The sequence below is a fragment of the Centrocercus urophasianus genome, unplaced genomic scaffold (genome assembly GCF_019232065.1).
Source record: "Centrocercus urophasianus isolate 14NV4802_14NV808 unplaced genomic scaffold, USGS_Curo_1.0 seq_13, whole genome shotgun sequence".
Classification (NCBI taxonomy): domain Eukaryota; kingdom Metazoa; phylum Chordata; class Aves; order Galliformes; family Phasianidae; genus Centrocercus; species Centrocercus urophasianus.
In genome coordinates this window covers 51,911,238-51,930,848 of record NW_024884475.1, presented here as the reverse complement: position 1 = coordinate 51,930,848, position 19,611 = coordinate 51,911,238, and the positions used below count along the sequence as shown (strand labels likewise).

Here is a 19,611-nt window from a genome sequence, read left to right as displayed (position 1 = left end):
CCTTCCTGCATATTGGACTGGATCCTACTAACCTCGCATCAAGAGGCAAGACATAGGTCTTTTCCAGAATGATGCTACAGAGACCTAAGTCAAACTCAGCCAGAGGGGTGGTGGGGAGTTATAAGACCAGATACAGCACTGCAAGACTAGTATATCAAAACAAATACCAGCATATTAAGAGCAAATTTCTGTGGAACTTTTTCTCAAAATCAAGACTGCCGCTGAGGCTTTGAAGCCTAGAGCTTGGGGAAGAGAAGTGCCCTCCTTACATGCTACTTGGAGGCCAACCACCTCTTGTTCACTGTCAGCAAATTAAATCACCTGAACACACTGCACCTATCCAAGGGATTAGTAACAGTCCATTTCCTTCCTTACCTCTTGGAGGTCACCCGCTTTTCCTAAGTGCCCCACGTGTTTCCTACCATGAAATGTGTCTACAGGCCCAGTTTAATTCACTCCTGGTACGGGCCAAGGGCTGCTTATATTACACATCACCCATAAACGCAGAAAATGAGCAGCACACGGTTCCCAGCAAGGAAATACTACTGTGGGGATATTGGGAGGGTTAATGCTCAGAGTAACACAGCCCACCAGGCTATGCTATGGCACAGACTGTTGTGGCACACCATTAATATTTAACTTGTGAAAGATGAGACAGAACTGGAAGATCCAATTAGGGACATAACGATCATATCTTCATAAACACAAGGGGCATGTGCCTCTACCTCTATAATACCTGCATCTTGCTTCTACATAGGCTAAAAATACATGGAAAAGCACCTGTTCCAGTTTGCTGTTTTGCAGCCAGATTCCGCTTCACAAGGCAAGAACCTCTCTACCTTGGTGTTCCGCTAATTATGATTAATTGTGAAAGTTATCTAGAAGAGCTAAACCTGAAGGAGAGCACTTATCTAATATACTTGGAATAAAGCACTTCCATTTATATGGAGGAACCAATCCAGCAGCTAGCAGGAGCTGAGATGGACTTACTAGATTGACTATTACTATATTTGTATTAATGCTCTTGAGATTTTTCAGAGTCCGACAAGATTATGCACAATCCCTGCTGTGAAGGGTTTATGAATTAGAAGCGACCGATTAAAGGATGAAAGAGAGTAGGCAGAAATAATTAACATCAAACATGAGTTGTTCCAGTCATTTGAACTGAACAAATATGTTTTGTTCATGTAACAGGTACTGCATTTTCCCCTCTGCAACCCTTTGTTTCCCTCTTTCTTCCTCTCCTGTCCTAGCTATGCCAGGTTTGGGTTTTGGCCAGGTTTTGGCCACATAATTGAACTTCCCCAGCCCTTATGTTCATCAGACACTCCCCGAAAGCCAGTTCAATTCACTAACCCTGCATAAAAAAAAAATTATAATACAGCCATACTTTTTTTTGCCATTAGTTTACTGATGAGCAGACTCTTGGAGGAAACCCAAGCCTGTGCAAAACAAGCAGCAGGAGGAAGAGTCAGTGGAATGAGGGAGGGGCAGGACTCCACCTCAAGTGGGGATCTGGGGCTACTTTTATCTTCACTGCAGCTGATAATCATACCAGAAGATGAACCAATTAATTCTATGGCATTTTACCACTATGCCAATCGCTTTTATATTGCACCTTTAAGGCTCCTAATGCAAACAGACTGCTTAGAATACGGGAAAAAAAAGGACAGTGCTCGCCTCAAATACTGATGAAAGAACACTGTCAGAGTCTGAACCGAATGCCAATTAATTCCCCTGCATAAAAGCAAGCAGGATTGAACCTGTGCGGAATTGGAAAGCTGTGCCTTAGAAGGCACTGTTCTAGGGAAAAGAAACAGGATCAAAAGTTGCTATGTCAACACAACATCACTGACCTGCCAGGGAAACAGAGCATGCTGCATACCCATGCCTGGGGAGTATACCTCATCCCTACCTCCATTAAAGGTTGTAATATGTCAAGCAGAAGAATTAATGAAGAAAATCAGGTTTGTATTGTTCACAGAGCAAAAAAAGAAAAAGCCAAGTATATCAACAAGAAATCCGAATCACAGCAATCTGACCAGTTTGGGTGGTTAAAATCTAAAAAGGAGGAGAGGAGGAGGAGACCCAAAAGCCCAGTCAGACTGCAAATGGCCAGTTTCATTCAGAATCTCTTCATACTTATTTTCTCCGTATCACACAGTGTCATATTTTGTCTGTGCTTTCTAGGCATATGGTTTTCCAGACGTACAATAAAGTCTTATCACAAAATACATTTACAATCTTCAGTGTTGTAAGCCTGACAGATGATAACACAATATATTCAAGAGAGCAAAGGTCCACATCTATACCCTCAGAAGAAGCAACCTCTGACAATATCTAGTGAAAAAAGGGAGATGAATGAAAGGAGTAATCAGACAAGCCTCAGACATAATTATTTTACACTTGTCAGGTTACAACATCCAATGCATTTGTTGTTTGTTCTTTTTTTCTCTTTTTTATTCTTTGTTTTAAAGAATATTACTGAATGGAGATGTTTCATTTTTAAGGCAGTAAAATGGTACACCCTCATCTAAAAACCATCGCTTTCAGCACCAATGGGCGAAAACTAGAGCCTAAATGCAGAATTCGAAAACACTCTTCATAAAAGTATTTTTACAAGAAAACAAAGCTGTTCAAATGTCTCTTGCAGAATGAGGCACAGGATGTTTAGGCATCCTCTGAATACTAAGTGTTGCAGTTACTCTAAGCTAAGAGCTGGAGAAGCAGAGACTTAAAGAAGCTGCGCTCGGTCATGCACTAGCAAAGTCCCACAGGACTGGGATTTCCATGGAATTATATTCATTACACCACACGGTTAAGTATTGTACATATGTATATAAGCATATTGTATGTAAGCATTTTGATCTACTTTGGTTTTTCCTCCGTTTAATGTAACAATTCAGAACTGACTAATGCTTGCAAGCAAGCAGATTTCTCATAGCAGCACAAAGGTTCATTTAATCTTCCAGGTGATGACTTGAGCAAGAGTTTCATTATTGCCCCTCTGCAGTCTGAACCTGGCCCGTGTTGTTGCTGACCAAGCTCTGGCGGAAGACTTATGCAAAGGACAGCAAGGCCAAATGCTGTGACAGAATTTCTCTATCTATCCTACCTATAAGCATTTATGTTTTCCCACCTGAAACACTGGTCCCCATGGGTCAGCAGAAAAGGCATCAGATCCAGAATGAGAAAAGATATACCGTATTTTTGCATTTGCCACTTACCCACAGCATGGCTGGACTTTGTCACGTTATTACTGCAGGCTTCAGTCACGAGAGAAATCTACTCGGGAGGACCTTTCAGGTTGATATTTCATAAGGAAACACATCTGGGTCTAAATGAAGATCCTAGATACTGTACTTCAAAAGTTTAAAGCCTTCACTGAGCTACACAACTGAAGACCAATCTGTACCAGGAAAAACGACCTCCAGTCTCACACCTCTGCTCACTGCCATTCTCATATATCAGGGTAACCTCTGCTCTGATATTAACATATCATATATCGACATAACATAACATATATCAACAACAATTTGGAATGAAGAAAAAAAAGAAGAAAGGGAAGCGTAGGGGGAAGAACACAAAACTTTGTCTCTGTTGCTCACTAAACATTGCTAAGTCTTATATGACTGACAATGCAGAAGGCCCGGACAAATATCCTGGATCCAGATTAGCTGTGGACTCATTACACAGATCAGCAAGTGACTTAGCATCTTCACATCTCTACCCCCACCTGCTAAGGCAGCAATAACAATCTTTGTTATGGTTTGTAAAGGTTAATCACTTCGTGAGGCATAATCCCCAATTGTACAAGACTGCAAGTCACAGAGTACGGTTTGTTCAATTTATTTATTTACAGTTGCTTCATTTTTGTCCCTACTTGAATGTGGTTTTGTCAACTAAATAAGCCTGACTATGTGCAGTAAAGTTATAGACTGATTGCACTATATAACATGAAGCAAACCATAAAGAAATTAGGCTCTACGAACAGAATACACTTTGCACATTCACCTTCAAAGATCAGCATTGTAGTACAGATGAGTCCTATAGGTGTGTATGAGACAGGACCAGATCCCCTTTCAGCTTAGGCATCTATGCAAAAATGACTGCAGCATTTGATGCCTCTTTCTTAACTCACAGCCAAATGAGGCCACCGCTACAGGTGGTGAGGTTACAGTGAAAAAATGACTTCCAGTGTTGGCTAGGTCAGGTGTAAAAAAGTTTATTCTGACACAGATGTGTAAATAGTATGTGTATGAAATCATAGGGGCGTGTAGATACACGTATCTCCTTATGTACACACAAACATACAGAAAAATGTACACATGCATTGCAAAATATTTGTGAGGCAATAAGTGTGAGGCAGTAAGTTATGTTCAGAAAATGCATTCAGTGTGCAATGGAATCACTGTTTTATGCACTTTTGAGAAATAGAACAAAAGACATTTTATGAAGAGAACGTGGGGCTTAGACAGAGGCTACTAACTGCAGACGAAGCGTTTAAGAATACATAAGCTTACTGTTGTTATGGAAAAAGGTGTTTCCACGGGCATCAAGGACAAGGAAAAAAAAAATATCTAGAAGGAAAAAAAAAAATCACCTCTCTGCTTGTTTCCCTTCTTCCATCCCCCAAAAAGTGCCTGGAGAGAAATGGGTGCAACTAGCTCCCCTTTCCCTTTCTGTGGGTCTCTTGTTGCCTTGTTTTAACCAGATCCCCAAGTCAATTGCTGAGGGTCTGGAAGTCAAAGCAGAACTTCTGGCATGTCAGGTAACAACCCTCATACGCTTGCTGAATGGTAAATTACTTCAAGAAAGGCTACTTTCTCTTTCCTGTTTTGCCAGACTAGCCTCAGTTGAATTAAAAGTGCTTTATACTTACACAATAAGTAACTCAATGGCTTGCCCAAATACAGTGTTTGTTTTTACAGTGTGGAACACCTGCATTTTCCATCACTCTATTTTTTTCCTCCTCTAAATGAATACTGCTTCACATGCAATGTCTCCTCACAGAACAAACACAGTTCCAGACTGCTGAACAAGGCTTGCAGCAGGCCGCTCAAGCACAAAGGTATGTGGCAAGCAAACCGGAGGCCTGACGAGCAGATCACTCGCAGGGACAAGGGGTGACGTGGACTGGCCAGATTGACTCAGGCAAGAAGCAAACAGGAAACTAAAACAAGAAGGAGGAAGAACACAACATGAGAACAACATGAGAACAAACAGCGGCAGTCTCTGCTAGCCAGCAGCGTACATAGCAGTGCCACATATCATTCCTTCAGTACCCAAGCCTTTACCAAACTATGATCTGTCTTAAAGAGTAAGAGACGCACCACTGACTCAGGGAGATCTAACTTCACCAGTTTAAAGCAGGAAAAAAAAAAAGAAAAAAAAAAAGTGTTTGCTTCTCACAGCAGCAGAAACATTAATTTTGCACTGCTAAGCTTTCAAAAACTTTTTGAAGTCATTTTTAAAATGCTAGTGGAAAAAAAGAGTCCCATGACTCTGTTATCAGTCCATTTATGTAACCTGTTTGCAGTGAATGATTAATCAAAAAAGATTATTGCTTAGTAAGTTTTGAGTAGTTGCCCAGAAATCTTGCACGCAGAGCCAAACAGTACTGCTGATGATTTAAGTTGAAAGGATTAATTAAAGGAGAAGCTGCCGAAATTCATCCTTTGAATAAGGAAGTGCAATTCCCATTGAAACGTCAATGACAAACTGGGTACCGATTTGAAACCTGATACAAAATGCACAGATAAGTCCAATTTCCTTTAGCTTTAAAGACCTGCACTAACACACACCAAAGGGAGAACCTGCAGCAATGAAGTTAGTGATGACCACAGTCCAGGCAAATGAGGATATGCAGGCTTAGGTCTTTGGCATTTCCTTTGTAATCCCCTTATGGAAGCCACGAACATTTGTTTGACTCAGTAAGCTGCTCAGGAATAAATTACACTTGTAATGCTATGAGTATTATTTAAGTTTCAAGCACTCCCCAAACTGTTGATTCTTTAATGATCTTCAGATCAGGCATTTCAACAGTGCTTGTTTAAATACTTGGGAAAACACTGTCACAGGAGAATTGACAAGGTTCCCTATTGCTTGGAAAATAGTTCTTCATTGCCAGCTCAGATATGTTTATGAACTAAGAATGCCATTATAGATTTTTTTAACTCACTGCCTTTATTAAATGCTTTTGCAATTCACTCATGGCTAATGAAAAGGTTTGTCTGTACCGCAAAGTTAATTCTGCCCAGGAAAGAGTAGCCATGCACTGCAGTAGCTCCTGCTGAATAACTTGCAGCGTGAAAGCCTGCTCTGGAATCAGTCTGCCTTGTTCCACTTTTGGTTAATCCACTCTGAAAGACAGAATTTGAGATGAGACACAACCAGAGCCGAGTTCTTTTTTAAGAAGTACTCGAATTCAATATTTGTCTTTCACTGTTCTCTCCTTTTCAGTAGACTTTTTGGCATACACTTAATTCAGCTCTTCAGTAAGAACAGAGGGAGTAGGAAAATGCAGTATTCTGGAGAACTTTTTTATTGGTTAATTCCTGCAAGTATCCTTGAATTCTACAACAAATATTGGAGCTAATGATCTCTGGCCATGGAAGGCTTCTGGTTGTACTTCCAGGTTCAGCATCTCAGGACCCCAGTACTCAAGATCTGTTGTTTGCACAGTCCAACTCTTTCTCAGTAACTCTGCAAGGGGAATGGAGAGGATCAGCTTTGCCACTCTAGCTGCACAATGAATCACCATAGCAGTTGCTGACATTATATCCAGAGGGCTCTACAGTCTTGCACAAGATTTTGGTCACCGCATTCTGCCAGAGCCTCCAAACAGCGCAGTGACGCCACTAGCAGTCAGTGGCTCTTTAGGCAGCTTGTGAAGCATTCCGCCTGCAAGCGAGATAACTGACACCCTTTTCTCCAGTACCGCAACTGCTTACACGGTGACTTCTAGCCCTCAGGGAAACAAAACATCAACCTCTTCCAAGGGGGCTCATAAAGGCACAAAGGAAATATTAGCATGTACCTGGGGCCATTCTTGCTTTTTAGAATGCCCATCAAAACAATTACACACAAATACGTATTTTTAAAAAAGCAGTGGCAACAGATGACTCCACACCATCGAGGGTTCCCTTTATTTCTTTTCCTTGGCCATGTTTCTGACTGTCCTAAAATTAGGTACTCTGAACAGCACTGGTGTTCGCATTCTGCCTTCAGCTAGACAGACAGGAAACCCAGTTTTCCGTACCGTGCTCCTGATCACAAAGCACAACCTGAGGCCAGGATTTGATGAGACAGATTTAGGCTGGCTACTACCAGATCAAAAATAGCGTGGCCACAAGCCATGCAGAGCTGATACAGTACAGATTCACCCTGCAGGTTCCAGACTGTCAAATTTTTGGAAGTGATAGAGGGGAGAAAAAGGGAAACTTCATTTTTACAGATGTTACAGCAGATTAAGCATAAACTGTCCTGCTGCAGATAGCACAGAGTTTATAAACTCTATACACTCGCACACATTTGGTAGAAACTCAGTCAAGTGAAATCAGTTCTTCTGTGCCAAACGGTGGCTCCAGGATGCTCCACAAGTGAGCAGACTTGGTATCTGGTGCTGGATGGTGGTGAGTTACATACCAGCACCGTACGGTTGCCCAGCAGAGGCACCAACTGCTCTGGCAAGGCTGTAACTGCAAACCACTGTACCAGGATTTAGGCAGCCCTGAGATTCAGCTGACGAAGAGTGCTGTTGCAGACAAAACCCAAAAATGCCACTGAAAAGAAAATTAGAAAAAGAAGCAGACGGTGTCTCTAGCAAGAGTACATGTGGCTTCAGCAGCAGTCGGAAATGAATATACAATGGCTGGCACAGAACAACGCATTTTAAGATACCTAAGAGCTCAGTGTGTAACAACTGTTGCAATATTTAAGTAGCGCATGAACACTTGAAGCCCTCTGTGGAAGGGATAGGGAGCCACTGCAATACATTTCAAGTAACTGTATGCCCTATCCTTTACTTCATATGAAAATGCCTGTGTATAGCCAGAGTATAATAAATCCCAAGCAGGAGGACAGCAAATAAGGACAGGAGGCCAGACTGGTCTTCGCAACGTGTATGAGGATCAGTTGGAAAGAAAGGAGGTTTTCAGATTAAGAAAGACTATCTACCTCACTTATAAATGTTGAAGAGAAAATGTCTTAACACCTATCCTGCTTGGATTCCCTGCTTCCACGTGCTGCTCTTTTTTAAAGGGCATGGAAGCATATTTCCTCAGGCATTTGAGCATTTCAATGGCTTGGAGCAACCAGCAGAGAAAAGAGACAAAAAGTAGGTGTGTCCATCCGTAAACACGCATGAAAATATCAGAGCCACACAGTCTTTTCTACATGAAAGAATAAACCTGGCTTCTGTTTTTGCTCATCAGCTGTAACAAATTTGCCAGCATGGATCATACTTCCAGCTGGTGTAAAGTAGAGAGGCACTATCGGCTTCAGCAAAGCTACAGCAGTCTTGGGTCAGTGTCTTTATTCGTGTGCCGGTATCCTCAGTGTCATGCATTTAAATGACTCCAGGAAACACAAAGTGTGAATGTACAGAGTGCTTTTACTCTCAAGTGCATAAATAGCCTGAAGTACAGACTCACAACCCAATGGTTTCCGCCAGCACGCATATACTGTCTTGAACTAATGTACCATAAAAGGCAAGAATCAACACAAATTAAACAAGCCGGCCCAAAGAGTTGGCAACTTGACTTGTAAACAAGCATCATGCTGTCCCACTTCATTCCTGGTATTAATTTCTAATTAATGCAAGCAATTTCAAGCACGTCTGAGAAATCGTGTTTACCATTTGTCTCGTAAAAGGAATTCTCCTTTGCATCCCACATCTTCTCAGACTTCTGTTTTCAGAAGGCCCTACTCACCCACCACAGCTCCCCTCTGCTGGCAGCATCAATTGAGGAGTACGGTAGCTTGTTCGCTAGGTACTCGAGTGTACTTTCTCTAAACAGCGAGCGAAAGCCTCACTCTTGTCACCTCTTGCCCTCCACACATTCTCAGCATCTACCGCTTAAGCATCACCTCTGCTTTTCTCGTGGGCTCTTCTGTTTCCTACCACCAGAGCTCCATGAGACCAGTGGAATACAGCTTCTCAACATTATGTTGGCACAGTAAAGAGAGAAAGAGGTGTCACCGGCTGTTAAGCAGTGCACCACATGCTTTCCTGATCTGCCATCGAGACATCCACAAAGCTTTTGGGCAACACAGCTCTAGCAAGCAGTCCTCAGAGTCCTCAACCTGCACACAACAGAATTTCACCTTCACCATGACCGTAACCGGTCACATTTCAAAAGGTGAGAAGACAGAGGAGAATTCACAATGGCACTGAAAGATGATTGCTTTCTGCATCAATTCTTAGTAGTTTTCTTTAATTAGCAGAGAAGCAAAAAGGCAAATAGCAGATATACTGTCATGTTCTTTTGCTGGAGAAGGCTTTAGAGTAAAGTTAGTTGGTTTGTATGACTTGTATTATGTATAAGCATTTTGTAAAATCCACTTGGTTCATTCTTTGCCAAGCATCAATAATCAAAAAGTGAATTAAGATGTACAGTACTCAGCAGCTGTTCTAAAAAATGAGTAACGCATTCAAATATTCATTTGTCTTCTACTTTCTGGGAATATTCCATGCTTTTCCGTGATGTCACTTCAGAAAACATCCGTCAGAAGACATCGTTCTGTTTCATGGCCACGGCCAAAGTGACAATATCTGTCCCCACATACTTTCAAGGAATGCGTCTAAAACTTACATGTTTGAAACAGACTTTTGGTTGGAAAAGTGTTCCAAAATGAATTGCTTCATCTGTTAAACTTAGAACTGATATTGCACAGACCTGTTGGCAGTTTGGCAGAGGAAAAATCTTCCTCTAAATTGTTGAATGTGGCTGGAGCACTAAGCTAAGCCTTACTTCCTAAACCCCACACACCTCTTGCCAAATCCATGCAGAGGCTGCGGGGGGTGCCTTTTGTATCAAAACGCATTACCACCTCCCAGCACTGTTCAAAAGGATCACATCCTCTCCCCCTGCAGGCACTGCTCACCCAACTGACAAATTACCACAACCACCCAAAGAGCCACATGAGTTTGCAGGCCAACTTGTGTCTGCTGTCCACTGAAAGCTCTTTATAAACTTCTTTAAAGAGAGGAGAAAACCATCACAGAAACTTTCATAGGCATTCATAGGAAATGGTATAACATTCTAGTAGGTTTATAGAATTAGTGGCCATACAAATATAGAGTTATAGAAGTATAGAATTCATACTGTGTGTCTCTCTGTGACCAGGAAGGATGAGTGGCTGAAAGATACAGAAGATACAGAGGGTATTTTCTAAGCTCTAAGTAGGTTGCTTCTTTATTTGTACAGTGCAAACACCCTCGGTATAAGGAAAACCAACAATAAGGATGTGCAAAAATCACTATATATTACTTGGATTCCCTAAATTTACATGGAAATCTGCTTGTTTTTTTCAAGCATATAGTTAGTACACAGTTAGGAACAAGAACAAAAAATGGCCTACAATGAGTGACACTGCTCTTTGTTCTTCCTCTCCCTGAATCAGATTTTCTCAAACCACCACGTTGGGACTGCAAAACATCCGTGATGTGCCTGTGCTGTTCAAGACAAATAAGCTTTTGATCCACTTGGTCCATTTACATGAATTGAATGGAATTTATAACCCCCCAAAACTGGCTTCTTTCCCAGATTATGCATAATTTGGGTTAATCATAGAACAAAGGGAGCAAAGGTTAGCAGAAACACCCCTCAGAGGTAATAGCATTATTCTGTGAATCCCCATAAATCATTGTTTAGTTTGTTGCATTTAGCTATTGCAATCTTTTTTGCTGTTTGTTTGATGTTTAATTTCTCAGTGAACCTTGAGAAACCTGGTAGGACATATGACAGCAACCGTAAGTAATCATTTGTAGTTAGTTACTATTAACACAGACAGGCAGCTATTCAATAATGATAAAAAAATAAAAATTAAAAATTAAAAAAAAGGCCAAAATGAATCAGTACATATTCTAAACATATGTTTTGTCTTTGTTGACTGAGGAAATTGATAAGCAGTGTGGAAAAGTTTGGCATGATTGTAGCAGAGATATAAATATTGAGGTAACTATAGACGAGCTTTTACCAGGACATGTTCTGTACTGACTGCTCATCTTACTGTTAAATTGTGCCCATTTTTTTCAGACTCCAGAAAAACCACCCTGCTTCGATCTCATCCCCTATTCTTCACAAACAAGTACTCAGTGCAGCCTTTGTTATGTGGAGTCTTAAGGTACAGTTTCCCACTGCTGGCATTCAACTCATCTTTCCAACTCCAGCTTCCAAACAACACCAACATCTTTATTGTTAGAGTTGGGATAGTACGGTTGGGTTGCGGTTGGACTCGGCGATCCGTAAGGTCTTCTCCAACCTGAGCAATTCTACGGTTCTACCTATCTGCTCAAAGCTGTACTTACTGTAACCAACACTAACTGTAATCCCCTTCTCAACTGTGTCTCCAGGCTAACTGCCTTAATGCAAATACATAAGAATGTATTTCATATATGGCTATTTATATTAAAAATATATATATATGAGAAAAAAAAAAAAAAAAACAAAACAAACAAAAAAACACCATTAAAGTTTCTGATCACAACAGTTCCAAAAGCTTGCAACTGGAAACATGTAAGATTGAGACATGGACAGAAAGAGCAAGTATAGAAATGCTGTTCTGTACAGGAGTCTTTGAATGGGATCCTCACCCCTCCACTTGATTTATTCCATTGTGACTACACTGGCTATGTTTGGCAATTACATTTTGTTCCAAAAATCGTCCTGTCCAACAAACACATTTGTTTGAACTATTGGATTCAACGTTTTTCACTAGATTTTGCAAGTCCAGTGTGCGTAAGAGAGTAAAACTTAAATACAGAGACTGACCTTTTCACTCTGCAAGCAGAGGTTTCAACAAAGTTGTGTCTGATTAGAGATTTCAGGAGATTTCCTAAGTTTTGAAAGCCTTGCAGCTATTTGTAAAATAGAGCCTGTTTTTTTACAGCTTGTTTCAATGTTGACATGCACTGAAGAGGTCCTGGCACTCCAACTAACCCAGCACACTGCGCTTACTCAGAAGCATAGCTGGAGACAACTCAGGTTCTGGCTTGCACAAGTTAACAGTTAATCATACCTTCTTCATTTGACTTCTCTTCTCTTGTCAAATGCAAACTGAGACTTTCTAGCCTATATTCTTGCTGTGTTACTATTTACGCCTGCATTATTTGTTTTCGAGACAACTTGTAATAGCAGCATAAATCTCACACCTGCAATCTACGACCATAGCAAATAACAGTCTCCAGCACATTGTTGCTGATGCAGTACTAGATGAGAGAAACAAGAATCAAAGATACCGAGGAGTTTTCACTAGGAATGAACTACGCTTTAAAGGTTTTCTTAAAAGCACAGAATGGGGACTGAAAGCAGTTGCTTGAAGAGTTGGTTTCTGGCATACTGCAGATGAAAGGGAAATATGCAGCAGTTTAACCAAAAATAGGATCAGATGGAAAGCTTTAATTTCCATACTAAGTTGTACTTGATTGTATACAGCTGGATCAACACTGATATAGCCCAAGTGACCACAAAGTACGGTTATCCAAAATGAAGCTTTTCCAAAATACTCTCGCAAGCTCCAGAGTCTCTACTACTGCTAATTTGAATTCAATGCATTAGATTTGTTTAAAAATATCTCTCAGCTTCAGAGAGGAGTTTGGAGCCATCTGACCTCCCTCTCAGCGTATGTAAGTGATAATGGCAGGTGAACATGTACTGTACAGTAGCTTCATATTTCTGCCATTGGGATTCATGTCACTTTCTATTTTTGAGAGTTGCCTGAGTGTTTACTAGGCTACGCCTCATCCCCCTCTTTCCCCTGTACCGTAACCTCGTAACTCGAGATGCTGGTGGCCGTATTGGGTTTGCAGTTCTCTGACCTTTTGTCCTTCTACTTGAAATTGACTGGTTTCATCCTGCAACAGCTCCCGGTTCAGTTACACTGATAACCTTTCATGACATGCCTTGTGAACTTCCCAGCAGAAGCAGGAAAGGATCACAGATTGCCTCAATTTGATCAGCAGCAATTCAAAGTCAGGTCCCTGCTGGGCTGCGGTGGAACCTGGTCTTTCTGAAACAGTTCTGGATGCCACTGAGGGACTTAACATTTAACCCTTCAAGTGACAGTGTGGATACAAGCGACCTAGGGATTGAGTTTTTGCCTGAATGGTGGAACTCTCATTACGGGCCCCTTTCTCCTGCCTTTATTTAGGCAAAATACTTAGGAATTTATTAGGTACTTTGCCACATAGAGGCAATTGGGCCACCTGCAGAATCCGTTCTAGTACATTTAACAAAGAAAAGCAATTCCTTACCCAGCAACGCCACCATACAAGGTCCACTCATCCTAAGAAGATGTCCAGAGAAGGAAGCGACTGGCAAATGGTAAAACTTTTAAATGACTTTGCTGTTTCTGCACAAACACTCTCCAAGTAAAGCAGGAGTTTTATCTGTGTGCCAACTGCTAGATCTAACTGGAATCAAAGCACTGACTGCCAGCGTTTAGTAGACTAGCTTGTGTAATTAAAGGATTTGGTAAAAGCTGAACATTTGCAGCCATTTGTTAGGAAGGTGCTGAGCTTTCTTCTTAATTTTAGAGCTGTACCTTTTTAGGCCTTTCCTTCATCTCCAAAACACAAGTGATTCAATGCAACACAAACTCTGCATGCTTTTAGACATGATCTGGTAAGATGCAAAGCAGACTACTTTTTCTCTGGTATTTTAATGAGTTGCTAATACTTTTCCCAAGCAACATAATTTACTTGTAAACATTTGGCCTCTTTTTTTATTCAGCCTTTCTGTAAGGAATTATCGTAAATCTGCATCCTTTCCACGAACACTTGAAATACAACCACTATTTTCCCTACATGCCATAGTCATATTTTACTGCCGATTGCTTAGTTATTTTAATGTGGATGCACAGGGAGTTTGTACTTATTCACACAGAATAGTCATTTGCTTTGGTAGTATTTATCGGAGCAACTGCTGACCAGTCTTGTATCTCCTGAGACCACAATATGCTGTCTCTCCCACATCGCAGCAGGGGAAGCATATTGACAAGACCTTGCTGATTTATGCTAGCACTCCAGCTGAGCAGTCGTACCTAAGGTTGTTGCAAGAGGTAACAGACCTTTACATTGAATCCTCGGTTTGTCTGCCTGACCTGCCACTTAACCGGGGGTTAACTGTTAATGAATTTCCCAACAGTGTCCTGTGATAAAGAAACGTGCTAGTGGTTTCATAACTCATTTCATTGCAGGTAAATGTCTCCATCAGTTGAAAGTCTATATTTCCCTGTTCACAACAGGGCCATAAAGCACCACTGATTTTAACGCTTTAGAAACAGTAGCTAATACAATGTACAAATCTCAAGCCTTTTGCCCACGTACACTTCTTTAGAGCTCAAAGTATCATCCTTGATAAGGATGAGAAATGCTGGCCTGGCTCTTACATGTCTGATAAATGTGCACAAAACAGCTGAGTGAATTAACAAACCAAGGGCAAAAGGCAAAGATCATGCATGGAATTACAGTGGACAACGATCCTTCCTGAAACAGCTATTTGATGATTTCATTTTGAAAAGGGAATACGACTTTGCAGCCCTACCAGTATTTTCCATAGAGCTGAAAAGTAGGGATGACAGATGTCCCAGCAGCTTACTAGTTACAGTCACAGCAAATATAGTTTTCTTGTCACCACCTCCAAATCCCAGGGTATGACTGACTTTCCTTCCTCTCTCCCTCCCATTTATCCCTCTATGTCTATTTCTACATTTCCTCACCCCACCTGCTCTGCCAGAGCTCCCAGCTCATCCGCGTGCTTGTCAGTCTCCCTCAAGATCACTGCCTCAGAGTCCCTTAGGAGCAGTAAGAGTTTCCTGAGCTCAACTGCAAAGTCCCCATCCTCATTTTAAAGGCTTATTACTGTCACGCCACTGACTTCAAGGAGCTGAACATACTAAATTACACACACACACACACATATATACACATAAAATCAAAGAAGGAAAGAATGCATTTCTAAGATAAGTCCCAAGATGAATATTGCTGGGAGAAAAACTCACATTTAGTCAGGATTTCACTGACATGCTCTGCCTATTCTTATTGGCATTTTTATTTGTTTTTTATTGGGGAATTAGCATAAGGATATAACTGCTTTCAAAGCTCAAAACAAGGCAAGGCAGCAACAGTGAGAACAAAGTGAAGCACACTCACAAGATTTACATCGCTGGCAGAGGTCATTTTGTGGACAATCACCTTTTTTTGGTATACAGACCTAATTTTTGGATCCTACTGCTCTGGCCAGATGAACTTTTTATATGTAGACGCTTCATCTGGCCCACAAACACTCTCCAGACTTCAGCAATAGTGTCCTTGCTTTTCCCCTACCAGGATCCACAAGACCTTACGTCACAGTCTTCCGGCACTTTGGCCAGAACCCCACCTTCCTGCTTCCTGCAAGGCATACCTGTCTTTGCTGTTCCAGGGCCAAAGAGAACTGAGAGTGAAAGCTGAGAACACTGCTGTTCTCAGCTGCTAAAGAGTCTTTTGCATCTTCCGTACCGATACAGGATGGACTTCTCTTCAAGTATCACTTCTAGTTATTGAGTCTCTTACTGAAAAGAATTTTTTGTTTTCTTTTGTTTTAAGGAGCCTTTCCCCTGGAGTTTTATCGTTCTCCAGCCTTCTGTGTTAGTTACGGGAGATAAGGCCGATTCAGCCAGTCAACAAAATGTTTTGCTCATGAAGCTGAAGTTCTGCTTTTCTCCTGTACTGGAAGTGGTGATACTTCCACATGCTTCAGAGAAAAATTTGTTTTAAGGTCTGTACCGGCTCATCAAATATTTTACTAATTATAGGCCCTCCTGCAGATCTATAATCCTTTTAGGACTACATTAACCCTGTGTACCAAGAGCATTAACAGTCACAAAGACAGATGCTGTATACAGAAGCTATTCAAAATAGATCAGTCTCTGCTATTCTAATGATCACTCCCGAGTTTTACTTGAAGGGAAATCTAATCGTATGAAAGATCTTGGTCTAAGGTAGCGCATTTCCCACATCTTCCCTTTCATCAGCAAAGAAATTCTGCATTAGTAAAAAAATTCAGAAACCATACATCATTACGGCCATAAAATAAATGTAGCACAATTATATTTCTTTGGACTATCAGCCTTTAAAAGCAGTCTGTGTTCCCAGGCCCAAAACATTCAACCTTCACAGGCTTAAATATCAACAGCCCACTCAGAAGCAATTCCCACCGGATAACTGTTCCACAGGCTCTTGAGGGCAATGTATTTAAGAAAATGCAGAGTCGTGAGGCTCTGAGGCTCCAGGGGAAAATCAACAAAGAAGATGGATGAAAAACTTAACATGAGCCAGCAGTGTGCCCTTGCAGCTTGGAAGGCCAATGGTATCCTGGGCTCCACCAGAAGAGGGGTTGCCAGAAGGCAGGATGGTGATTGTCCCTGTCTTCTCTGCCCTAGCGAGGCCCCGTCTGAAGTACTGTGTCCAGGTCTGGGGCCCCCGTACAAGAAAGACGGGGAGCTGCTGGAGAGGGTTCAGAGGAGGGCCACGAAGATGATCGGAGGGCTGGAGCACCTCCGCTATGGAAGTTGGTGGCTCTGCATTCAGAAGATGGCTTGTAGCTTGATGATCCCTGAGGTCCCTTCCAACCCAAGACATTCTATGATTCTGTGAATCTATCTGCTTGTGGTCAGTCCTGGTGCCAATACATCAAGGTTTAACTTCCTGAGAGAAAATTTCCTCGGGGCATACAGGACTTCCACTCTGAAACATTTTTACTCCTTATTTGGGCATAGGTATCATGCAACTATTTTCATTGCAAGAGTCAGATGTGCTCACCTCCTTAAGGCAAAGTGTCAGAAGACCCCTGTCAACCTCAGGATCTTGTGCTGGACTGAATGAGTAAAGATGCAGGCAATGGGAGGAGGAAGGAGACGGACTGCCACTTCTGCCATTAGCAGCAGTAAGTTGTCCTCAGGGCAACAGGTCCCAGGCTTTTCTCTCCACCCAAGGTGCGAGCCCAGCCTCTGCAGAGCAGCATGAGACATGTGCTCGTGGATGCAAACAAAATCATATGTTAACATTAGTTAACAGGTATAAGGTAAAAGTCGTTAACTGTCTGTAAAGTAGCACATTCTGATGGGGTCCTGAGTGCTGGGATTTCTTGAACCTGGGACACGTGTGTTGCAGAGTTAAAAAAGAAATGACTTCCATATCATAGGAGCCAGTAGTAGCCCCAGTAACAGCCAGACTCAGGCAGCTACTGCTTCAGTTGAATGCCAATAATTTCTTTTAAAAGTCCACGTAACCACAGAAACAAACTCTGTTATTAAGGAAAACTTGAGATGACTGATTTCGCTGGTGGTCATAAACGGGCTGCGTGGTTTGGATATCAACACACAAGTGGCCGGAGGGAGCGAGCACAGGGGAAAGCCACCGAGGAGATGCAGTGAATTCCCAGACAAAATCCAGCCACTGAGTCAGCAACTGCTTCCGAATTGCCAAGGAAAGACACAAAGCCGTGTGACCAGTGGGCTCTGTCTTTTTTTTCTTTTTTCTTTTTTCCTTTTTTTTTTTTCCAAGCTTTAGTAGAAAAATTGCCCATTTCCTAAAGTATTTTGCAATGTGGAAATAACCTGAGCTGCCTGGAAGGGCTGATCCTGCCTTTTGTTGTATTTCTCATCACCACTCTCCTAAAATTGACACCCCAGCATATGCACATTGAGCAGTTCTGGTGTTTTCCTCCCGGCTCCAACTTATTTACAACTGCAATGTGGCCAAAGGCCTCATTTTGCAACATTGGGGAGTCTGGCAGCAAGCACCAAAATCCGCACAGGTCCCCGGGGCGCTCCGCTGCACGCCTTATTCTGCAGCCTCTGGTCTGACAGATGTGCCCGTTTGCTAGGACAAGGGGAATGGGCAAGTGAAAACGTACATTCTGACATTGTGTAGGTTTTTTTTTCTGCAGTGTATGGCTTTGGCATTGCAGGAAAATGAAAAGTTTTTATTTCAGCTGTTCCAGGTAGGCTCCCTGCTGGACAACGCCTTGCATGTCCCAGGACTGATCTTCACCGGAGCTGTGAACGTTCAATGAGGAGAATTTATGTTTATACCAAAGCCTCAGATTCAGTGACTGGCGATACAATGCACAAAACCACAGGGAAATGTTCAAAAGAAGTTAGTTACAGCAGTTTCATACCAGATAAACTTATTAAAAAAAAAAAAACAAAAAAACATTTGCTGTTTAGTTCTAGCATCTCTGTAAGTGTCTGTTTTAATTATTGTCCAAGATTACTCAGCTTTATACTTAGTTTTGCAAATAGTCTGTGTCAGGCCGAGTTAAGACAGAGTAAGACCAATTCAGATGACTATGGAAATGAAGATTGCATACTGATAAATGCCAGAATGACTGCGCTTCAGTAATCCCCGCCAGAGCAGTCATGGATGTTAATACTATTTCTGGACTGCGCTATTTTCTTTGAGCCGTTGAAATGGAAACCATTTGATCTAGAATTGTTGCACTTAAAAAAAAAAAAAAAAAAAGCTTCTGTGGGCGAGGATCTATATATTTGTAAAGAAGTGATGGTGACATATACACAGCAACCTGAAATACTTCTGACTGCGCAGTGCATCCGCAATTGCTCGTGCAACAAAAGCATGAGACAATGCTGTTATCATTGCTTCTATTGTCTTCCACTTCCCACGATGTCTTTTTGTCAGCTTGATACATTTTTGGTTGTTTTCAGCTCTTGCTTTGTTTGCTTTGCTTCTGGAGCAAAACTCAGCTAATGATGCCTTTTCTTAGGCTACACAGGTTTTGTTAGGCTGCGCTGTCTAGCAAAACTGGATCAGTCACTTGGCACACAAACCCGGAGCGAGATCGGGGTCTGCTGTTTTAGCGAGACTTATTGTGAGGAAGGGAGCTACGTGATGCAACTGTGTCGGACAACGTCACCTACGCTGTCTGAAGGTCACTACTGATTATTCCAAATGGTCCCTTCATATCTTAGGATTGGACCCTTCAGCGACTGGTTCATTTATTTTTTTTTCTAATTAAATGAAAAAACTCAATGTAAATCCAAAGAACCTCTTGCCCAAGAAGCAAAGAGCCAACTATCATTTTCAAGAGCTGAGAGGGCAGAAGCAACCAACTAGGTAGTCAGTATCCCAGGATGGCCCTAACGAGGCCCGCCTGTGCTAACGAAGCAGGTGCTGTGGGGCTGGGGCTGCCGGGGCACAGCTGTGCCTTGTTGGGAGCCCTGGGCAGGGCCTGCCTCAAAGCCTTTTAAACCCTCACTGGAGGCCCTTAAGAGCTATGGGGGGAACTTTTGAGGTTCTCTATGTCTATTGAGAGGCTGCTGGGCTCTCTACTTGCTTTTTTGTGGTTCTGGCTTAGAACTGCAGCTGGGTTCTCCTTTTTTTTT

At 41.9% G+C, this 19,611-nt stretch overlaps 1 long non-coding RNA gene across 12 annotated transcripts in view; it reads left to right on the top strand.

Annotated features, from left to right (window-relative positions):
• Window positions 1-10,856: 10,856 nt before the first annotated feature.
• Window positions 10,857-19,611, top strand: part of LOC122156787 — a 9,371-nt gene continuing 616 nt past the window's right edge. Inside the window, exons 1-4 of one of the 12 annotated variants that reach the window (XR_006167646.1) lie at window positions 10,857-10,975; window positions 11,262-11,349; window positions 15,812-15,983; window positions 16,984-17,150. This is a non-coding gene — a long non-coding RNA (uncharacterized LOC122156787). Of the gene's footprint in view, window positions 10,976-11,261; window positions 11,350-12,114; window positions 12,210-12,849; window positions 13,548-15,811; window positions 15,984-16,983; window positions 17,151-17,175; window positions 18,136-18,200; window positions 18,365-18,992; window positions 19,158-19,611 lie in introns of those variants that run through there. The other 11 variants (XR_006167654.1, XR_006167649.1, XR_006167650.1 and 8 more) reach the window with 11 other exon arrangements.